This window comes from Macadamia integrifolia, unplaced genomic scaffold, assembly GCF_013358625.1.
Source record: "Macadamia integrifolia cultivar HAES 741 unplaced genomic scaffold, SCU_Mint_v3 scaffold1677, whole genome shotgun sequence".
Taxonomy (NCBI): domain Eukaryota; kingdom Viridiplantae; phylum Streptophyta; class Magnoliopsida; order Proteales; family Proteaceae; genus Macadamia; species Macadamia integrifolia.
The window spans coordinates 13,024-36,368 of NW_024868304.1; the positions used below are offsets into that span (position 1 = coordinate 13,024).

Below are 23,345 nucleotides of genomic sequence, written 5' to 3' on the forward strand. Positions count from 1 at the left end.
CACACAAAATTCTTGAATCTGCACTTCCAGAAAGAAAAGTTTTCTCCATTAAAGTACAGGGGTCTCGAGGCGTTCATGCCTTCTGGTGGTCCTTGGAATGTGGTCATGGTCTTTGACTCACTATTAAGATGAAATAGTCTTAAATAAATTGAGCTCCCACTCTGATATCAATTGAAATAACCTAGAGGGGGGGTGAATAGGTTATGCTAGTGGAATTTAACTCTTTTCGATGTATAGATCACAAGTGTGATTGTAATTTAAAAGCGATGCTAAATAAATAAAATAAGAACAACCACAACACAAGATATATAATGGTTCGACTCAATTCGAGTCTAGTCCACTCGCTACAAGAATCCTCTTGTAAGGTATTCCACTAGTTCTCCCTTTCAGTACAGTAGGTAGGGAAGAAAACCTTTACAATCTTTTTACGGATAAGAGTATCCTTACAAATCTCCTTTTCAGGCAGAGAGATGCCTTCACAATCTCTTTTAGAGGTAGAGAGAGACCTTTCTCTTTTTAGGATAAGAGTATCCTTACAATCCTAAGTACAGCCTAGAATTGAAAAAAAAAATAGAAAATAAGAAATAGTGGAATAAGAGGAATACCTCAAGTGTGGTGCAAATGAGAATGAATAATAAATGATGAGTGACGCACCTTTTGTAAAGTCCTCTCTTATGGCTTTGACTTGCACAAGAGAGAGTAGAGGACTTTGATTAAGACTTGAGCCTCTTGTTTGGGATTTGTGTAATAGAATAACTCAAGTAGAAATAAACTTCTCTAATGCTTGCAACAATGCTCTTAAAGCTCTTTCTTAATGAATAATTAATTAAGAGTGATTAGGGTATTTATAGGTGAACTTAGTGAAGCATTTTAGGCAAGGAATCAAGCTCTAACGGACATATTCTGGGTCTACCGGTCGACCGCCATCGGTAGCCGATCGATCGCCAAGAGCCGTTGTAGGCAAAAAAATAGCCGTTGGAGTACTTCCAGACAGGCACCGGTCGACCGAGACTTTCAATCGGTCGACCGCCTATGGTCTCGGACAGGTCCGGTCGACTGGGGCTTCTAGACGGTCGACCGCCTATGGTCTCGGGTGGTTCCGGTCGACCGGGGCTTCCAGCCGGTCGACCACCAACATGACATGCTCTGTCGTACTGACCAGTCACCAGTGTTTTGACTATAACTTTTTGGTCCGACCTTGGATTGACTTGAGATTAGTTGTGTTGGAATCACAACTCAATTTCCTACAACTTCTATTAAGGTTTTGTCTCCTGATACTAACTTTAAGATTCCCTAAAATACCCTTGAGTTAGGTTACTGTGTGTTCCACACCACTTAGAGACTTTCCATACCTAGTCAAGGCATGCTCTATGGTCATTCTAATATGATGCAATGCACATGCATGAGGTGAGTGCATATAAGTATGTGAAAATTACAAATTACATTAAAAATAACTAATCTATCCTAGTGGTCTTCTTCTTCACTCGAATCTTCCATTCTTTGGCCCTTCATCTTCTTTCCTTCTTGTTTGCTATTTCATGTCTTTAAGCTAAGCTTCATGTCTTGATTCGACCTTCGATCTTCTAAAGGTTTCTTCAAGCTAATCACACTTTAACAATCAAGTTAAAGATGTATGTTTGTTTGTTAACACCAAAACATGGCAAGGAGTGTGGACATATTTCCCAACATCTCTCTCTTCATTTTAACCTAGGTAGGGCTAGGTATGAATGGAATCTCGATGTACAAACTATGTTAAGGTTGTAGGATGAGTGTTCTACCCTCCTGGTGTTGTTACCGAGATTGAACCAAGTTTGGTGAGCTTCGGTAACATGTATTGCCAAAAGACCAACTAGGATTTTGATTGTTCGATCGACGTATCTCCCAAACGGCTCTATGAAATTAGAATTTTCTTAGCTTAGAATGATGCTAGGAACATCCCCTGTAAACTCCACAGAACAAATCCCGACGATCAGGCCCAAGCCAAAAAACCCCAAATTGGGTGGACTGCCTTGAACCACCACCGAAAATAGCCCACCAGATCCACTGGGTCTATTTTCGGTGGCATATTTCTGATGGAAATGTGAGTCTTACATGCTCTCTGAATTCTCCACCAAAAACAGGATTAAAATTTTTGGTGAAAATGTCCTGCTTCCGATGGATATTTCTGGTGACAGTACTATCACTTAGGAACAGTGTCTGTAACCTTTGGGGGTGCCCTATGTGGGTCCCTCCTGATATTTCTGATGCGTACTAATGTACGATTCCCTTGTATCTAGGACAATGATGTGCACATGCCCCGAGGCCAAAATTGAATTGATTGATCAATGGTCATACTTGAACCCGAACACACCCGATCATAAACCAGGTGAGGGATGGTTGTTTTATTTTGGATTCTTTAATTATTATAGAATTTTTCATATGCATAGATTTAATATGCTTAATTATATTGCTCACATGATGTTGGTGATTATCATATGTTACATTCTTATGGATTTCATACGAACTGTTCATTTATATGTATGACGGGATCTAGTGTGGCCAAGGTGGTACCGATACCATGATGGCTATTTGTTTGGTTGTGTGTGTGAGATAGAATTTGGCATCGCCGAGGTAGTACCAACGCCATGATTGTCGTATTTATATTGCAATCATACATTGATTATGTGTATTAGAGTTAGTTGTAGTCGCGGGTTACACTTTATGGCCAAGGTCTCGCTGGTATCGTGTACCCCGGGACTGCATTTGGAAATGGATGCACTTCATGGCCAATGATTGGTACCGGTGTCATGTAGTCCATACTCAACTGTGATATGTATGCCAGATTAGGTAAACGGCCTCGGGTTTCACTTTGTGGTGAAGGTCTCACTTGTATCGTGTACCCGGGACTGTATTTGGAGATGGATTACACTTTGTGGCCGAGGTCTTACTGGTATCATGTAATTTATACTAACTGTATCACTATGAATGCATGTAGCATATTTATGGTTAGGTATCACTCCCTATGCTACGAATCCTTGCCAACAAGGGTTAAGGTGTTGGATAACCCATTGTGGTATGTTCGACGTGCCTTTTCGGAATGCCACACCTGTGGTACCATATGATTGTAACCGAAGGCGTGAACTTGTCCAAGGTGGCCGATGATGTACCGGTGTCGTGACTGCTAGAAGGGGGTTATCAAGGGGTTTGCTAGGTGACCCATGGATGTATACGAGGGACCAGTAGGCTTCTAATCATGGTTAGGATTTGTATCCTTGTGTAGTCCATGGTGGTTCCAAGACGAAGGATACAGCCTAATACGTTATAGTAGCATTTACCAGACTTAGTTGTATTGTTAGGTAGATAATAAATAAATGAACTGCATCACGAGCATCATGGACTATGTGCTTAATTACCTCAATCATGCATCATAAATTATTACTGCTATTGTCTTGCTTGGATTGCTTGACCCCACCCCTCACTTAGTGAGCTGGAAAGCTCACCCCACGTATACACCCTTTTTTAGATAATGTTGCACGTACCATGGTGCCAATGGTAGGTGACCCAGTATCTTTTGGGTTAGAGTATGGTGTGAGCAACTGATGGATGCCAAAAGCGAAGGAGTATGATCAAGACTGTGCTTGCGACCACTGTGCTTATGCCACGCCGTGAATTGTACATCATACTTCGATACTTTTGGATATAACTGTCGATTGTATCTTTTGTTGATAACTCGGTTATTGCTATTATATTATCATTAGATGTTTTCCCATTTTAATTATGATTCCGCTACTATACTCTGATTCGGCTGCTTATGTTGGTTTGTGATGTGAGATGTGAAAATGTTAAGGTATTGCTATCAGAGATCCTGGTAGATTTGTAAGACAGGTACATATCTTACTCACACCGCTGATATTCCTAATGGTAGGTTGGGTCTACTGGAAGTGGGGTGTGACAAGAAATCCCACACATGCTCGGTAAATCCTCAACATAGTCCATTATGATTAATTCCATGCTCAAGAATTCATAGCAAGTAACAATTAATTAGAATTCAACATACAACATATTCATATCTAAATGCATCCAACAATAGTCAAGCACATGCATGAGAGTGGCATTCGAAATGAAAAGATAATGTATGTATGAATGAGATACCAAAAACACTCTCAAAATAAAGTCAAAGTCCTCTCCCCACTTACCTATTCTTGTAGAAGAATCTGCAATTGCGGTACGAGTAAGATCTAGAGTGAAACGAGTATCTCAAAACCTAACACAGATGGAAATTTGGAATACGTCCAATTTGGAATCATAAATGACGTAAGATATGGTCATGATGTTTTTAACAACGCGTAGAAGGTTGCCATAGAGTTTGAGTTCCATTTGAGCTCAATTGGGCAACAGGTGGGTCATACAGGTGGGTAGGAGAACCCACCTATACAGACTGCCCAGACAGATAGCGCACAGACACAAATCGACAGGTCATACTGGTAGGTTTGGTACCTACCGATTCTACCCACTGGTAGGTCTAGAGGGGACCAGTGGGTCATACTGACATGTGGGTCATACCAATGGGTGTGGCACCCACTGGTCTTACCCGCTGGTTCAGGCAGAAGCCCAGGCAAGACTGGGGGGTCACATTGGTGGGTTAGACTACCCGCCGGTGTTACCCGTCGGTATTCTGCGGGTTTTGCTATTCTCCTTCCTTTCTTCATCCGACCTCTTGGCTTCATCTACTTGATCATTTCATGGATCTAAGTTATCATCAAGGTTTTGGGGAAAGAAATCATCTCTTGGCTCAAGAAACCCCAAAACCTAAGATCCTCTTTCCAACTCAAAATGTCACTTCAATAGCTCCTAAATCTTTGTTTCCCTTCCTAAATCCTTCAAGGAAATCACACAAGGGTTCCATTATTACCTTGATTTGATCATACACAAAAGGGTTTCATCACATTCCGATGGTTTAGGGTGTTACCTCAAAACGTAGATCCCAAGACACTAGACACTATTCTGGGGACGAAAAGGTAGGTCACAGCTTTGGAAACCAAAGGAAGATCTTCTTCCCTCTCCCTTCTCTTCTTCTTCCTCTTTTCTCCCTCTTCTTTACTCTCCTTACCAAACCTTGGCTGAGATCATAAATGGGAGACAGAGAAACTTAAATTTTATTTATACCCTTATGTTACAACTATCTACAAGGGTCCATTTGGTTTTGCCCCTTATGAACCAAAACGGATTAAATCGTGATACCGGCTAAAATAGCTGACATAATGGGCGTACAGGGTCTCCTTGTGACAAGGAGGTCAAAATACACATGCTTACCCAAGTTGGGCGTGTTGGGGTCCACATTACCCATACAGGTGGGTCACACTGATGAGCCTCGTACTTACCAGTGACACCCACCAGTTGGCCAAAACAAGCCAACTTTGCTGTATTTTTGAGAAAAGTCTAATCATAAGCGTATCTCACTCTCGCCACGTGTTGTGGATTAAGTTCTTATCATTCAAATATGATATATACCTTTCTTATTCATACATGGCCTTGTGATACGTGCAAGGGCACTATTTAGGTGTGCAAACCACCTCGGGTGCTAGCTCAATCTTGTCCGGCCACCCTGCATTTAACGTCACCCTTGCTATCATGTACCATAGGGCACCAGCATCAACCCTTTCCGGTTCGGACCCTATAAGACCAAACCAACTAGGCAATAAATTGGGTTTAAAGAGGCAGGGCCCTACAACTCCCCCTTGTTGCCAACACATCTTTAGTTAAGGGAGCTCTTCCCTAACCCCTTTTCCTATCTCCATTTTGGGTTTGAGTAAGTTAGATTTTGGGGTTTTTTCAGGTTGGAGAAATACACCTGACTCCTATGGCTTTAGCTAGTCAAGGTGGTGTACATTACACTCCTCCGTACCTTTTACGAGCTGTAAACATGTTTTCCAAGCTCCAAGAGCATTTGGAGTTCAAAACAGGTTTAGGTTTTCGATCAAAGAATCAACATGGCTCCCGATTATAATAGTAAAAACACGATCAGCCAGAATTAAATGAATGGTGGGAAGACCCTTCACAAACCCCTCAGAACCAAAAATGGCCATCTGACCCAAAGTGGCCCAACCCCAAACTGTACAACACTTTTTGGGGCTATCACTGGTAGATACCCACTTGTAGATCTACTATCATCCGGTGCCTGTCTACTTGCCACTGGTCGGATGGAATTCAGCTTCTATAAATGTCACTGTAGATCAAACATCTACCTATAGATTATCTAAAATGTAGAATTTGGATTCAGCCTTTGTGCATATCATCGATAGGACTCCCCGCTAGATCATACATCTTCTTGTGGACTTTACTGAACTATCCCTAGGCAGTTTTGAGGATTTTTAAGGGACAATTTAGGGGACTCATTAAGACACTTTTTAACACCACTTATCTTTGTAATAAATATGGAGACAATCACCTTATGGTGAGGCCTAGCGGGACACGTTTCTGGCATTCTTTCTTGGGAATTTCCTCACCAAGTCAATAGACAAGATGAGTGGTGGTCCAAATTATTCTAGAGTGTTTAAATTTATATAATCGTTGAATATCATATTATACATGTGCTTTTAGATTATAATCCCATTATATTCTTTATTTTAATTATGTCAATTGCTTGTATATAAACTGTTGATGTAAATATGATTATGTATGGGTGGGATCTGGTGTGGTGGAGGGGAATTTCGATACCATGATTGCCACATTATTGTAAGCATCATACATTGGGTATTTATTAGATCCAGGCTTAGATATGGATTGTGGTGTTGCCGATGGTAATTCTGGTACCGTATAAGCCATACTAGCTGTATGTATGCTAGAGTTAGGCTTGGATATGGGATGTGTTGTGGTTGCTAGTGATTCCGATACCGCATTTTCTATACTAACTGAAACATTATGAAAGACATGCATATTATTTTGGTTAGGAATAATTACCCTTAGTTACGATCCCTTTCTAATAGGGGTGAGGTGTTGGATAACCCACTATGATAAGTTTGATGAGACTATTCGGGATGCCACTTTCATAGTAAGTTGTGTTTATTACCAGAAGTGAAAACTAGCTTAGTGTGGCCGATGGTAATTTTTGATACCATGGCTGAAAGAATGAGGTTATCACGGGTTTTTTGGGTGACCGAGGAGTCATTCCAGGACCGAAAGGCTCACAACCGTATCTGGGGTTTGTATCGTTGGGTGAACGATGACGATTCTGGGATCAAGAATACATCCTAATGTGTTATAGTAGCATTATAATATACTTAGTTTCTTATTAGGTGGATGATAATAAAATGCACTACATCATATATGCATCATGAAATATATTTTTTTGTTTACATAAATCCCATCCCTCATTGAGCTAGTTGGAGGTCACATCATGTGCGTGTTCTTTTTAGATGATTATGTATATACAATGATACTAATGAGTAGTGACACTTCTTTGCCCATGGCTGAGCATAACGGGGACTGGTGTACACTAGAGGCCGAGGAGCATGACATGGATTGTGCATGTGATATATATGCCTATGGTGCACCATGATCGAGGAATGTGTTGTCGTCATCATTTTTTTATATTTGGATGTTATTCTCTTCTATATTTTACTATATATGTTTTGTAATTAAATTGGAGATAAAATTGCTATGTTAATATGTATCACTTTTAGTCATCCCCAATACTTGAATTTGATTTAAATGTTCTTATTCCCCTACACCTGATTTTGGTTGGTTGCAGTTAACTGGTTATAGATTGTGATGGTTGAGGTATTGCTTTAGATATCCTGGTAGTATTGTAGAATGGCAGTAAGTGTCCTAGTCATATGTCTGACACCTAAAGAAAGGGTGGTGTGTGATAGCTTAATATCAGAGTATGATGTTCTGCCTTAACTCACAATCAAATAGATCATATGCTTATTAGGGAACTAGGACTAAACTTAGGGCCCGTTTGATTTTGTTTCTCCTGTTTCTGTGTCTAGAAACAATAGAAACGATTTTTGGAAATGCAAAAAGGTGTTTGATTTTTCAGTTTCCTGAAACATTTTCAATAGTGTAGTTGAGTTCAAGATACGAGCAAAGGCACGATGTTGTAGGAATGCAACTCACGAGCGAAGGCATGACAGAGTTGCATGTATGCTTTATGGAGATGAGCTTCAGAAGGATGAAGGCAATCCAAAACTGTGAGCTTTGCACAACCAGGTTGGAATCGTTGTATTTGGATAGCGAGAAGTTTCAACAATGGGTTGGGAGTTTGGGTAGGTCAAGTGAAGTATCGGGTTTTTCACAATTTTTTTCGCTCACACTTATTTCTAGAAATAGAAAAACAAATCTAACTGGTTTCTCCATTCTTGTATCCAGACACCAAAATAGGTATAAATTTCTATTTCTATTTCCAAAAGCAAGTGAAAAGAAATAGAAAAATCAAAAGGCTTTTGGGGTGTTTTTCCGGTTCTGAATAGAGAAAAATGGAAAACCCGTTTCTAGAAACAAAATCAAACGGGTGCTTAGAAATATTAAAAATCAACAATTGTCTAATAGTACACGAAGTATGAAACTAATTTAGATAGATGCAAAATCCGATTGATTTCATCATTAAGTGAAGAACATAAGCCATTACATCATCTTAGGGAAGGGAAGAAACACAAGTAAAGTACTAAAAATTAAAGCCTAAGACATCAAAGACTATAACCTAAAGCCTACATGCATAAAAGGAAGAAATCCTAGAAGTTAGTGTGTTATTTGCAGAGAAAGTTATAGTGTTCAAAACGATGTGATTAAAATGAGTTTGTCCTTGTGGAGACAAGCCTAAAAAGCCCAAGAAGATCGTCATATCAGCCATTTAGATGAAGAAACTGCTAGATCAAGGGTATCAAGGTTATTTAGCCTCTACGATGGAGACTGAGGTGAAGGTCAAACCATTGACCTAGCAGATGTGGTAAGGAATTTTAATGTATTTTTCGGATGACTTGACAAAGTTTCCACCCAATTGGGAGACAGAGTTTGTGTTAGACTTACTTCCAGGGTCAACACCAGTGTCAAAGGTCCCATAGCACATGACCCTCACAAAGTTGAAAGACTTGCAAGTATAGTTACAAAATCTTCTATTTAAAGGAGGCTATCAGATGCACCAGTAATAAGGAGTGATATAATCCGAATTAGAGGGATATAAAAGAGCTAGGGCATGCAAAAATGACTATAGGAGAAGTGGTGAGGAAAGACATGCATAGATTAGGCCTTGCCTCAAGTATAGTATCAGATAGAGCGGAATGGAGGGCCAGGATCTAGGTAGCAGACCCTATACAGATGTGTTTTACTTAGTTACTAGTTTTGTGATTTGTTTGCTTTCACTTTCAATTTTCTTTTTCCTTCCCCTTGTCCTTACTTAGATTCATGTAGGCGACCCCATTAAATTGGGATAAGGCTTTGTTGTTGTTGTTGTTGTTGTAGTTATTGTATTTATTAGGCGCAGCGTGTCTCCATGGTGAGCACCTGTACTATCCGTCAAGAAAAAGGACGGAAGTATAACATTATGCATAGACTATCGAGAGCTCAACATGCATACACTATCAAGAACCAGTGTCCTTTACTGAGATTGATGATTTGTTTGATCAATTGTAGGGTGCCAGAATCTTTTCTAAGATTGACCTTCGATCTAGCCACCATCATCTCAGTTTCAAGGATAATGATGTCAGATGGACTTCAAATCTCGGCATAGATATTACAAGTTCCTGGTCATGTCTTTTGGATTGACCAACGCACCATCTGCATTTTATGGATTTGATGAACAAGGTGTTCCAGGATGTGATGGACAAATTTGTGATAGCATGTCATGCACCTAATTGGCATCATCTTGCAAAAGAGCACGTTGTGCACCTAAATCTTGATACTCGATACATCCTGGTAACGCCAAATTGGAAAGATTTAAAATGACCTAAAAGGATCATATTGGTGAAAGAGAATGAAAAGTGATGTATCTACTCATGTATCCAAATGCCTCACTTGTCAACAAGTCAAGATAGAAAGACAAAGACCTCACTGGTTACTATAGTCACTCCCTATGCCAAACTGAAAATGGCAGAACATTACCATGGATAGGATTGCCCTGTACTTCTAAAGGTGTGGATGCTATTTGGGTGATCGTTCATCATTTGACTAAGGCAACTCACTTTATCCTTATGAGAATCACATTTTACATGGATAATCTAGTTAAGTTGTATATTGACAGTGTAGTTTGTCTCGATGGTGTCCCAAACAACATCATCTCTGACAGAGATCTCAGATTTACACTTAAATTTTTGGAAAGCATGCAAAAGGCTATGGGTACACAACTGAACCTTCAGTACGACATTCCGTCCACAAACCAATGGACAATTATAGAAGACTATTCAACTCTAGAGGATATGCTCAAGGCTTGTTCCCTTGACATGAGTTATAGTTGGGAGAGCACATTTCACTTATTGAGTTATCCTACTGAAAAAGCTACCAAGTTATTATCAAGATGACACCGTTGGATGCATAGTATGGTAGGAAATGTCGGACACCTCTTTATTGGGATGAGGTTAGAGAGCGACGTATCTGGGGTCTATAATTGATATAGACCACTAGTGAGAAGGTGAGAGTGATTAGAGAGTAGATCAAGGTAGCTCAGTCCAGGTAGAACAGCTATGCACATGTGAGGTGAAAGCAATTGGAGTTTGATGTTGGGAGAAGGTATTTCTCCTGGTCTCCCAAACACAAGTAGTAATGTGGTTTGGTAAAAAATGGAAAGCTAAGTCTCGGATTTATTAGGCCATATGAGATTTTGGCATGCATTGGAGTAGTGGTGTACAGATTGGCATTGCCCCCATCAATGGACGATATTTATAATGTCTTCCATGTATCGATGTTGAGGGAGTACATTTTCGATTCAACACATATCTTGCCTCACGTGCCCCATGAACTTGATAGTGATTGGGTTTACATGGAGCAACTTGAAGAGATCCTTGACCCTAAGGCCTAAAATTTCCGCTACCATACTATCTCCTTCATGGATATGCGGTGGATGAATCACACTAAGCAAAAATCATCTTGGGAGCATGAGATGAGATGCGGAAGAAATACCCTAAACTATTTAACCTGCTAGGTATGATAAATTTCGAGGATGAAATTTCTTATAAGGTGGGGGATTGTTTCACCTGGAGCCAAATCTAGTCTAATTTAAACTTTTAATAATAGGTGATGCACCAAAGAGTGTCAGTACAGTTCTTGTGGATAGTGGGTCTTATTGTTCCCAATTGCATTATTCTCCTGTGTGACCTATTATCTGTGTAATCACTAGTCTACCCTTATCCCCACACTATATGGAACCTACCTACTTCATTCATACACCTTGTGACCCCAAGGTGGTGGATCCCATGGCCCGAAATTTGGTTAAGTCATTTTGGCAAGACTCATTAGGCAAGCAAATAGGCCCTAGTGAGGCTTGACTATAAAAGGAAAGAGATGGACTTGTGAGCTCATTTCACAAGCCCTAGAATGTGGGAGTGGGAGAAAAAGAAGATCAAGAAGAAGGTGAAGAAGAACGAAGAGGAGGAAGGTCCCGAATACTCCCCCCTTGTTGTCGCACATCTGTAGGTATGGAAGCTCTTCCCTAACCCCTTTTCCTCTCACCATTTTGGGTTTCGGTAGGTTAGACAACTACCGGAGGCATCTACCAGTGGAATGTCTAAAATGTAGATTTTGTATTAGGCCTCTATGTATGTCACTGGTGCAGTGAAGCACCAGATTGCGACACATGGCAGAAACGTACCCTACGGCTGAGAAGCCTTGTCCGAACCCAATGTACGCTCGACCCATTTCAGCTGGGGGTTTGGAAACCCACTCGATTAGATCTACAATCTAGGGTTATGAGCCATTTACGTTTCTTCTTCCGTCACTCTAGGTCCTCTCAGTGCTTTGGGGAAAATGAGAACAGCAAGAGCCTCTACATCCTTCAGAAAAAATCGAGCAACCGTGAAGCATTACAGATGCTCGGTGAGGATTATACACTTTTTTGCAATTCTTCATAAAAATCTTCCTCCATCACAAGTGCTCGGTGAGGGAATAAACAAGAACAATAGTGAGAAAAATTAAGCAAGGCCTTTTAGAGCTACATCTTCATTTTTGGGGAGCATTCTACCCAAATCGAGCAGAAAGCAGGATTTCTCCAGTTCAACTCTACTTTGGACTCTCTATTTCCTTCCCAAAGCACCAAGCAGCAGCAGGAGCTTCATCGTGTTCTCTTGAAGATGATGATGATTTCATGGTCATCAAGCCTCCTTGCGTTTTGCCTTCTTTTTTTTTTTTCGTCTTATTAATTACAAATTTTGACTTGAAGGGAATGCACAACTGTTCCAGTTGTGGTATTTTATTTTTTTAATCTTCCATGATATATATCCATAATCTCCCGTGGAAGTGTGAAACCACCCATTTTGTGTTGATGCTATTCCACAAATTCAATCAATATGTGTATTTGTTTCACACAGGGATCTTGCGTTGCTTCATTCACAAAAGACTGATCAATGGTTCTTATTGGGGAACTTCTATCTCATTTTTCTCATTTTTGTCTCAATGATAAATTATTGAGTGGGTTGATGAGGAAAAGATCTATCATCACATCTAAAGGGTCTCTCGCTTTCTCCAACAGGTGCTCTGTAATGGAGGAAGATTGTTGCTCTGTAATGGAGAAAGACAGTTTTTTTCCAGCAAGTGCTTTATAATGGAAGAAGATAAAGACGAAGAAAAGGGACATAACCCTAGTTTTTCACATTTCATCAGGTGGGTTTTCCAAGCGCCCAAGCTTAAATGGGTCGAGCGAACCACACGATTCGGGGGAGACTTCTCAGCCATAAGATGTCTTTCGGACACGTGCCGCAAGGAGTTGCTTCACTGCACCTCACTGGAGATCTCCTTTCCTGTAGAGGATGTTTTTCCATTAGATGACCTTACTGAATTGTCCTTGAGGATTTTTAAGGGACCTTCAAGTGGAATATTTAAGATAAGTTTTTACTCCAATGATCCTTGTAATTAGAATAAAGACAATCACCTTCCGATGAGGACTAATAGGGCACTTTTCGGCCACTCTTTTATGAGAATTTACTCATCAAGTCAGCGGTCAAAGTGAATGGTGGTCTGAATTCTTTTGGAGTATTTTAAATTTATATAACTCTTGAATGACATATCATATATGTGTTTTTAAATGTTAATCCCATATATGCTTTATTTTAATTGTATCAATTGCTTGTATATAAACTATTGATGTTAATGTGTTTGTGTATGGGTGGAATCAGATGTGGCCGAGTGGAATTTTGGTACCATGATTGCCATATTGTTGCAAGCATCATACATTGGTGTGCATTACAGCTAGGCTTGGACATGGATTGCAGGATGACCAATCGTAATTTGGGTGTCATATATGCCATACTAACTGTATGTATACTAGAGCTCGGCTTAGACAAGGGATACAGTGTGGCCAATGGTGATTCTGGTATTGTATTTGTCATACTAACTATATCATTATGAAAGAAATGTCTATTATTGTGGTTAGGAATAATTACCTTATACTATGATCCCTTGCTAATGGGGTTGAGGTGTTGGATAACCCACTGTGGTAGGTTCGATGAGGCTTTTAGGAATGCCACTTTCGCAATACAATGTGATTATTATCGGATATCTCGGTGTGACCAATGATAGTTCTTATAACGCGACTACCATGATAGGATTATTAGGGGTTTTCTGGGTGATCGAGGGCGCATTCTGAGACCAGAAAGCTCCCTATCGTAACTAAGCTTTGTATTGTTAGATGACCCACGATTCTTAGACCAAAGATATTGCTTAATGTGTTGCGATAGCAATATACCATACTTAGTGCTTGTGAGGTGGATAATATTAAAGGGTAATTTATAGCGCCACCCGTTGGAGAGAGAGATGATGGATCCATCGTTCCTGTTGATGCTGTCAAACCTCCTCCATCTCCAGAATCACCTGGATCCCAATTCATCTCTCCTCTCTCATACGTAACAAGCAGAAGTACCACCTCCTCCCCAACAAGAATCCTCTTCTCCACCTCCGATCTCTATAACAGCCAAGCCAATAGTAGCAGCAGTTCAAACGAATACTTGAAAGTGAGATTGCTCCACATAATCCCATTTCGTTCCCCCTCTCAATCTCTCCACTTTGATTCTCGTCATCTCTCCACTCTATTCTCGACTTTGTGTAGCCGCAAAAATCCAAGGATCCCTATTGTTTCCGGAGCTTCTTCTCTATCAGGCCAATATTTTGTGGATTTCAGGATCGGAACCCCACCTCAAAAACTCCTTGTGGCCGATACCAGCAGCGATCTAATTTGGGTTAAATGCTCCACTTGTCACAACTGTAGCAGAAACGCACCGGGCACCGCCTTGCCTTCCAAGCTCGCCATCCTACTACATTTTTACTACTTCACTGCTACAACAAAGGCATACCGACTCATCCCTCACCCGCTTAAACACCAACCCTGTAACCACAGACGCCTCCACAGTCCATGTCACTACCAATACTCCTACGATGATGGGTCACGGACAAGTGGGTTTTTCTCCAGAGAAACCACTACATTGAACACAAGCTCCAGACGAGCAAGTAAATGGAAAAACCTTATTTTTGGGAGTGGATTTCACGTCTCTGGTCCAAGTTTGTCAAGTTCAACCTTTAATGGCTCCCATGGAGTGATGGGTCTAGGTCGAGGGCCAATCTCCTTCTCCACGCAACTAGGTAAACAGTTCGGCAACAAATTCTCTTACTGCCTCATGGATTACACCTTTTCCCCACCTCCGATGAACTATTTATCGATCGAAGAATCACCGGAGTCGATCACGAAGAAGAAGATGAGATACACACCATTGCTGACCATCCCTCTCTTCCCAAACTTCTACTATGTGGGGATAAAGAACGTTAGCATCAACGGAGTAACATTGCAGTTCAACCCCTCCGTTAGGCCATCGATCAAGAGGGTAATGGTGGCACCATGATCGATTCTGGAAAACATTAACCTTCTTGGCAGAGCCGGCTTATCAACATATTCTGAAGGCATTTAATAAGAGGGTGAGGTTACCAAGAGCAGAGGACCCAAAAGGAATCATGGATCTCTACGTAAATGTGTCGAGTGTGGCGAATGAGAGGCTACCCAGATTGGAATTCAAGCTCAGTGGTGGGTCTCTATTTTTGTTGCCGGTCAGTAACTACTTCATATATGCAGCGGACCAGGTGAAGTGCTTGGCTCTGCAAAGCGTGGACACGCAGGTAGGTGGGGTTTCGGTGATAGGGAACCTAATGCAACAAGGGTTCATGTTGGAGTTCAACAGGGATAGGTCAAGGCTCGTGTTTTATCGGCATGGGTGGTGCACCCAACAATAAATCCTCACAATCAAGTCAAGGCATTTTGATATTTAAGACAAAATATAATTGCTGACATCAGCATATAAGGTATATTCTTTAACGGTAACTAGCGGTAGGGGGTCTGAATCTAATTTGGTGAAACAGAAGGGGTGTTCTTATAATTGTGGCATTCTCCAGTGGATGGCACTGTGAATTACCCATATTAAAATGTACTGCATCATGCACGCATCATGAATTATTTGTTTTTGCTTGCATGAACCCCTTCCTTAACTAAATTATTGGAGCTCACACCACGTGCGTATTCTTTTTAGATGATGATGCAGGTACGATGGTACCAATGAGTAGCAACACTTCTTCGTCTATGGCTGAGTACGACAGGGACTAATGGACATCAGAGGCCGAGAAGCATGACATAGACTGTGCATATAACATATATACCTATAGTGCACCATGATCGAGGAATCTGTTGCCATCATCATTTCTTATATTTTTTTATGTTATTCTCTTTGATATTTTACCATATATGTCTTGTACTTAAATTGAAAATAAACTTGTTATGATAATATGATACCACTTTTAGTCTTCCCTATTACTTAATTTTGGTTTTATATGTTCTCATTCTGCTGAACCTAATTTAGATTGGTTTCGATTATGGATTGTAATGGTTAGGGTATTGTTACAGAGATCTTAATAGTGTTGCAGGATGGTGGTAAATGTCCTAGTCAAATATCCGGCACCTAAGGAAGGGTGAGGTGTGACTTGACAAGTCAATGGTTATAAGATCCATAAATAATAAGAAAAAAACACTTTGACATTTTAATTCCTCATTATTATTATATATATATATATATATATATTTTGGTAATGTCTCCTCCTCGTATATAGTTGTTTGTAACCTTGTATTTTTTTTCCCACCTACGATGAAGTGACATTATGATGTAGGGTATAATTATGTAATTTTGGTAACGTTTCTGTTCCAGAAACAACGTTTCGTGTCAAAAATGGAAATTTCAGTTTCTGTGTCAAAATTTATTTTTTTTTTTAACAAAATTGGAACTACAGAACTACCTTTTGTCGTTCCGTAAATTCTCTTTTTTTTTCCTTTTTTTTTCCACTTTTTGTTAAAAAAAAAAAAAAAAAAAAATGAAACACACCATAAATGCACCAAATGCTTTATTCGGTTTTTTCATTCCCATAGAACAAAAAAACTTGAAAAATATTTTTTTAAAATGTTACCAAACGCAGCCTTAGACTAGGGAAAGAGATGCATGGGGAAGGCACAGGGAAAGTGAGAGATTGTTACGAACTCAAGGGAATGGGTAGAATTGTGTGCGCAGGATGCATGTTAGATGGTTGTTTTACGTTGTAAAGAGTTTAGTGGGTATTGGTGTTGTTATTTAGAGGTTGGTTGTATTAAGGAGTGCAGTAGTAGTTGTGAATGATGTGGCTCAGTTATTAATGGTAATTAAGAGTTTCGTGGAATGGTTTTAAGTGGAGGTTGTAACCAACCATGAGTTAGTAGCATGTATTGTAGTTATGTAATGGCATGTGTGAATGAAGGAGAGTCCGGGTGTCAATTTCAGGCCCGTACCGATAGTCCCGATCGATCCCAACACATTTATGGCTTGAGCTGAACTGGCTTGATTAAACTCGATCTGAATCAAATCCTTTTAGCCTAACCTAACCCAACTCCTTAGTACTATTTGAAATCCTTATTTTGCCACCAATAAAATTGAAGAGTAAAGCAAAAGTCCAAGTGAGTTTGCTCCAATTTTCAAGATGAACAAGAGATTGATCGACGAGCAAGCCTTTTTTAACATTAGATAATTAAATTTAAAAAAAAAGAAAATTTAAGTAATTGTGGGGTGAATTTATGGTAGGTTTGTAGAATATGTTTGAGGTAGAATTACACTTTCAATGGAATAAGCTTATCAACTTGAGTCCTTCGCTCTTAGAAGGCTCATTTAGAGCCCATCTAGGGATAAACAGGTCCATTGCTCAGTTAAGGCCCATTTATGATAACCCGATTATAGCCCTAGTCCCCAAATCGACTGACTCAATTATAAATTGTACCATGTCTACCTTAGCTAAGCCCGTTTAGCTAAATGGGCGTTCACAGTGCAGCGCCAAAATTTGGCTAAGCCCGACTAATTGACACCCCTAAAGGAGAATATCAATTTACTATATATCCTTAATATTTCTCTTGAAAAAGGAAGCAGGACTTCCTCCATAAAGCCTAAAGTTGTTCCCTCAATAGAACCAAACCCTTATTTCTTATCTCTTATCTTAGGCTCTCTTTAATTTGATTTCTATTTGTATTTATTTGACTTATTTTTATTTTTACAGTACAATTTATAGCACTTATTTCTATTTATAATAAATTAGAATAAATCAAAAATCACAAATTACTCTCAAGCTATTTGTGATTTGTGGCAATAAATCATTTATGTTGATTTTTGGTATCTTAAATGAGCACGTGTGCTAAACTACTCAAAATCAATAGTAAATAGGTAACTTAAGTATGTTTTATACTTTTCCAATAAAAAACCCCCAAATCCTATCATCTCTTGCTCGAAACTCAAAGCTAAAGATGAAAAATGAAGGCTATTTTCTCATTATATAATCTATTCTATTAATAGTAACCAAACGAATACTATTTAATTAATAGTAATTTCTAAGGAATAGTTGATAAATACAAATAGAAATCATATCAAAGAGAGCTTTAAATTATTCTCTCCTCCATTTTAATTTCTCTTGTTAGAATACGTGACAGGTAACCTACAAGAGATGCAAAGGGCCAAAACCGGGGATAGATCCATAGAGGGAGAGCTCATGTTTTGAATTACACCAGCAGTCTCCAATTAGGTGAGTGATTGCTGATCTTCATATTCGTTTTACATCAATACAACTAGGATGGATTAAAGTTGAACCCTTGCTAATCCAACTTTGTTTTTATTTTGGACTTCCTGGAATTTTAGGCCATGGCCTTGTCTTGGTTGAAAAATCTCACCTTGATCTTGGCATATGGCTTCAAATAACTAGCTCCGGACTTGATCTTATTTTATACATTGAAGCCCATCATGAGTTCTGACCCTATCATATTTGGTTTATTTTGTGACAATTCCACTAATGGTTTACTCCAAAAATTTAAGATATTTTGTGACAACTCCATTGCAGTTATTTCCTCTCATAATGGTAAAAGTACTTCAAGATTTAAGTATATTGACATTAAATATTTCCTTGCTATAGATAAGCTTTATGAGTCACAAATTTCAGTAGAACACATTACTACAAATAATATGATTACAGATCCACTAACTAAGGTTTTAAGTTCAAAAGTTTAAGATATTTTGTGACAATTTCATTATAGTTCTTTTCTCTCATAACGATAAAAGTACTTCTGGATGTAAGTATATTAACGTTGAATATTTCCTTATATTTATTTTAATTCTCAATAATATTTAAGTATATTTAATTTATAATCATTTACTATTATCGATACACGTTTATATTATTTTTTGAGCAATTTACATCCTCCTTCCTTGTACTTTTGCTCCTATTACAAATCCCCCCTATGTTTTCAGAAATTACATACTCCCCCTAATAGTATGTTAGTTTTTACTAAAATACTCACACCGTTAAGTTACACTAATATTTTGATAATACCCATTTTACCCTTCAATATAATTTACATCCCCCCTCTCTTGTACTTTGCTCTTATTACAAATCCCTCCCTATTTCTACCAAAAAAAAACCCTCGCTGTGTTTTAAAATATTAAATACTCCTCCCCTATCAGATGATGCTAGACGATTTTAGCCTTATGTAATTCAACCACAAATTAAATACCTATTTTCCCCCTATTGTTTTGTCATGGACCCACACGCATGAGCTATGCATGGGTTGTACGTACAAGCATAGGAGTGTTTGGTGTTTGGGTGGTTATCCAGTATGGAGTAATGGGTAGTTTCCAGTAGCAGTTTGAGTGGTTTCTTTTATCATGCTATAGTGGGGGAAGTGGAGTAACCAGTAGTTATAGCCCGTAGTTATAACGGCTATGTAGTACGTATTATTTAAAGATATGTAATGGGAAGAGAGGGGTATGATTGATTTTCCTTAAATATTCTCTTTTGGGAGACCGAGGTTGACTTCCTCTATTAAGTTGTTTTTCTTCCTTTACCTGTTTTTCTCTCTCGTTCATCATAGGCAAACGAAGCCAGTCCGCGTATGTACTAGCTTGGTATCAGAGCTAGGAAATGGATCAGCATCTCTCAACGAAGGGCAGCAAAAAATCCTTCAAGAGCAACAACAGATCATTTTGAGGCTTAATGATCTCGTTGAGAAATTCAGCAACTCTCCTCTTCCTAGTAGAAATAAAGTAGGCGAGAATTCTAGAACCTCAACCAAACACCACGGTACGTGACAACCCGATGGTAATTCGGTGCAATGTTCTACCAACTCTCAGCAAACCTTTACTCCCAAATTGGTTAAGTTGGACTTTCCACGATACAACGGGGAGAAAAACACAACTAGTTGGACGTGTCAGGCCGAGCAATTTTTTGAGTTCCATCAGACACCAATGGACTAGCGGGTAGCCTAGGCCTCTTTCTGTTTGGAAGGAGACCCCCAATTATGGTTTCAAATTTTCAAGCAAGATTAGGAGACAATGAGTTGGCTTACTTTTTGCGATGGGCTACACTCTCGGTTTGGGCCAACACCATTTCAAGACTTTTTTGGAGAGCTTGCCAAACTACAATAGCATGAAATGGTTCATGATTATGAATCCTGTTTTGAGGGGCTGCTCTCCAAAGTGGGATCGCTCACACCGCAGCCACAGGTCAGTTTCTTCATTAGTGGACTAAAGGATCAGATAAAGGTTGATGTTCTTACCAGTCGACCCACCACTCTCTGCAGCCATAGGCTTGGCAAGACTATATGAGGCATGAAACTTCAGCCAGCGACAAGGTGTTCCTTCATTTGATAGTAAGAGAATAACCCCTAGTAACAAGGAAAACAAAGGGGGGAGGTACTTCTCTCTACCAATCAAGCGGTTGAATAATTCGAAGATACAAGAGCGCAGGGCAAAGGGATTATGCTACAATTGCAATGAGAAATTTGTCCCCGGTCATCGTTGTAAGCAGTTGTTCTTGATAAAAGGCTATGAAGAAGAGGAAGAAGATGAGGTATTGGGAGATGAACCCATAGAAGAAACATTGGCTGCAAATGCCGACCTACCTTGAATCTCACTCATGCGATTTGCAGAGGGAGAGTCCCGAAAACCATGCGGGTTATGGGGAGTGCCAATCAGACATCGGTCATGGTTTTGACTGACTCCGAGAGCACTCAAAATTTTGTTAGCGATAAAATTGAAAAAAAACTGGGATTAGTAGCTATGGATAAGGGGTGTTTTGAAGTGATAAGGTGACCAGCTCGGGAAGGTGTTCTATTGTAACCATCTCACTTCAAGGAGTCTCGATAACGATCGATCTCCTCCTCCTATCACTTGGCGGTTACGAGATAGTGTTGGGAGCTCATTGGTTGCGGACACTTGGTCTCATCACTTGGGATTTTTTTAATCTCACAATGGAGTTCACGTTGAAAAGAAGAAAGGTGGTTTTGAGAGGTTTGACTTCTTCTAAAGATGACTTCATGAGAAACCCCAACATAGTTGTACGTAAGAAGCCTCAGGGAGTTTTATTCCAACTATATTCCTTCACAACTCTGAACTTGAAGTCCGAAGTAGGAGAGACTCCTATTTAGCTACAAACTCTTCTAATAGAGTTCCATGAAGTATTTGCGACACCTGGCGACTTACCACCACCTAGGATGCATGATCACCGCATCCCATTGAAGGCTGATAGTGTCCCTCTTTGTGTGAAATCTTATCATTACCCACATTATCAAAAGGAGGAGATAGAGCATATCGTATGCTACAATAGGGAATCATACGCCCTAGCAACAACCCATATTCTTCCCCCGTAATACTTGTGAAGAAACAGGACGGTTCATGGAGAATGTATGTAGATTACCGAGCTCTCAACAAAATGACAGTTAAGGACAAGTTTCCCATACCTTTGATCGACGAGCTCCTGGACGAACTCAAAGGTGCACGATATTTTTCCAAGTTGGATTTGCGATCTGGTATCATCAGATCCAAGTGGTACTGGAGGATACAGAGAAAACTACATTCAGAACCCATCATGGGCACTATGAGTTCCTAGTGATTCCATTCGGTCTCACCAATGCTCCATCAACATTTCAATCCCTCATGAATCAGATATTTCAAGATTACTTGTGGAAATTCACTTTAGTTTTTTTCGTGATATCCTCATCTTCAATGCCACGTGGGAGGAGCATTTAGTGCATCCCAAAACAAACTTAGTTATTCTTAAGGCTAACCAGTTGTTTGTGAAAAAAGAAAATTGTCAATTTGGACAACAATAGGTACACTACTTGGGCCATATTATTTCTACTGAAGGAGTGGCGGTCGATCCAGATAAGGTGTTGGCAATGATTACGTGGCCAAAACCAAAGTCGGTTAAGGCCATGCGTGGGTTCCTTGGGTTGACGGGTTATTATCAAAAATTCATCAAAGATTATGGTACAATTGCAAGACCCTTCACCAACGTGCTAAAGAAAAATCAATTTGAATGGACTCTTGCTATAGATAAGGCGTTCCAACAACTTAAAGAGGCAATGACTCGCACCCCAGTACTAGCCCTTCCCAATTTTTCTCAATGATATATTATTAAGTGTGATGCCAACAGAACGGGATTGGAAGCTGTACTCATGCAAGAACGGCCAATTGCATTTTTCAGGAAGGCACTACAAGGAAGGAACCTCTTGCTTTCTACCTAAGAAAAGGAGATCTTGGTGCTAGTCGTAATGGTACAAAAGTGGCATTGTTATTTGGTGGGACATTAATTCTTGGTTCGTACATATCACAAGAGCTTACAGTATCTGTGGAGTCAAAAGATTTCATTTCTAGCTCAACAACAATGGCTCTACAAATTAATGAGTTATGACTTCATTGTGGAGTACAAAAAAGGAAGGGAGAACATGGCAGCTGATGCACTCTCGAGGTGAAATGAGGTGGAAAGAGAAGGAGAAGTTGACTTCAAATTAGCAGCAATATCCTCTCCCCTTGCGGAGTGGCTTGCTACAATCAAGGAATAAGTTGAGACTAATCCTGATTTGCAATCTTTGGTCCAACATATCAAGGATGGAGAGGCCCTAGGGCTGTGGCAACTCAACGAGGGAGTTATTTATTTTAAAAACCGCATGTACTTACCCATAGACTCCCCTTTGATTGACTTGATAATAGGCGAATTTCATGGAGCCACTCACAAAGGATATCAAAAGACCTTCCAACGGTTGAAGACCTCCTTCTTTTGGAATGGAATGTGGAAGTCCATCCAACAAAAGATTGCTCAATGCGACACGTGTCAACGTCTACATCAGAAGAGCGAACGACTGTCTCTTGTAGGATTACTTCAACTGTTGCCAATCCTCGAGCGCATCTAGGAAGATATATCCTTGGATTTCATGGACGATTTTCCTAATTACAAGGGAAAACAACTATTTTTGTAGTTGTTGACAGTCTATCCAAATACGCGCACTTCGTCCCATTATCTCATCCCTACACCGTTGCTAAGGTTGCGCAAATCTTCTTTGACAATGTCTTTAGGCTTCATGGTTTACCCAAAACCATAGTGTGTGATCGAGACCCGGCCTTTACAAGTAAATTTTGGATCGAGTTATTCCAACTCAACGGGATGAAATTCAATTATAGTTCGGTGTACCACTCTCAAACAGATGGATAAAACGAGGTGGTAAATCGAACATTAGAGATGTACTTGCGTTGCTTCACTGGATCACATCCCAAGGAATGGAGTAAATGGGTAACTTGGGCTGAGTACTGTTACAATACGAGTTGGCATTTTTCCATTCGTACAAACCCATTTGA

The 23,345-nt window shown here is 39.8% G+C and overlaps 1 long non-coding RNA gene and 1 pseudogene across 1 annotated transcript; both read left to right on the plus strand.

The window, feature by feature from the left end:
- The first annotated feature begins 11,452 nt into the window (after positions 1-11,452).
- LOC122064530 lies at positions 11,453-13,187 on the plus strand. Its single transcript, XR_006135742.1, has 2 exons — positions 11,453-11,604; positions 12,656-13,187. It is a non-coding gene; the product is annotated as an uncharacterized LOC122064530 (long non-coding RNA).
- Positions 13,188-13,383: 196 nt separating this feature from the next.
- On the plus strand, positions 13,384-15,399 carry LOC122064531 (annotated as a pseudogene).
- The last annotated feature ends 7,946 nt before the right edge of the window (positions 15,400-23,345 follow it).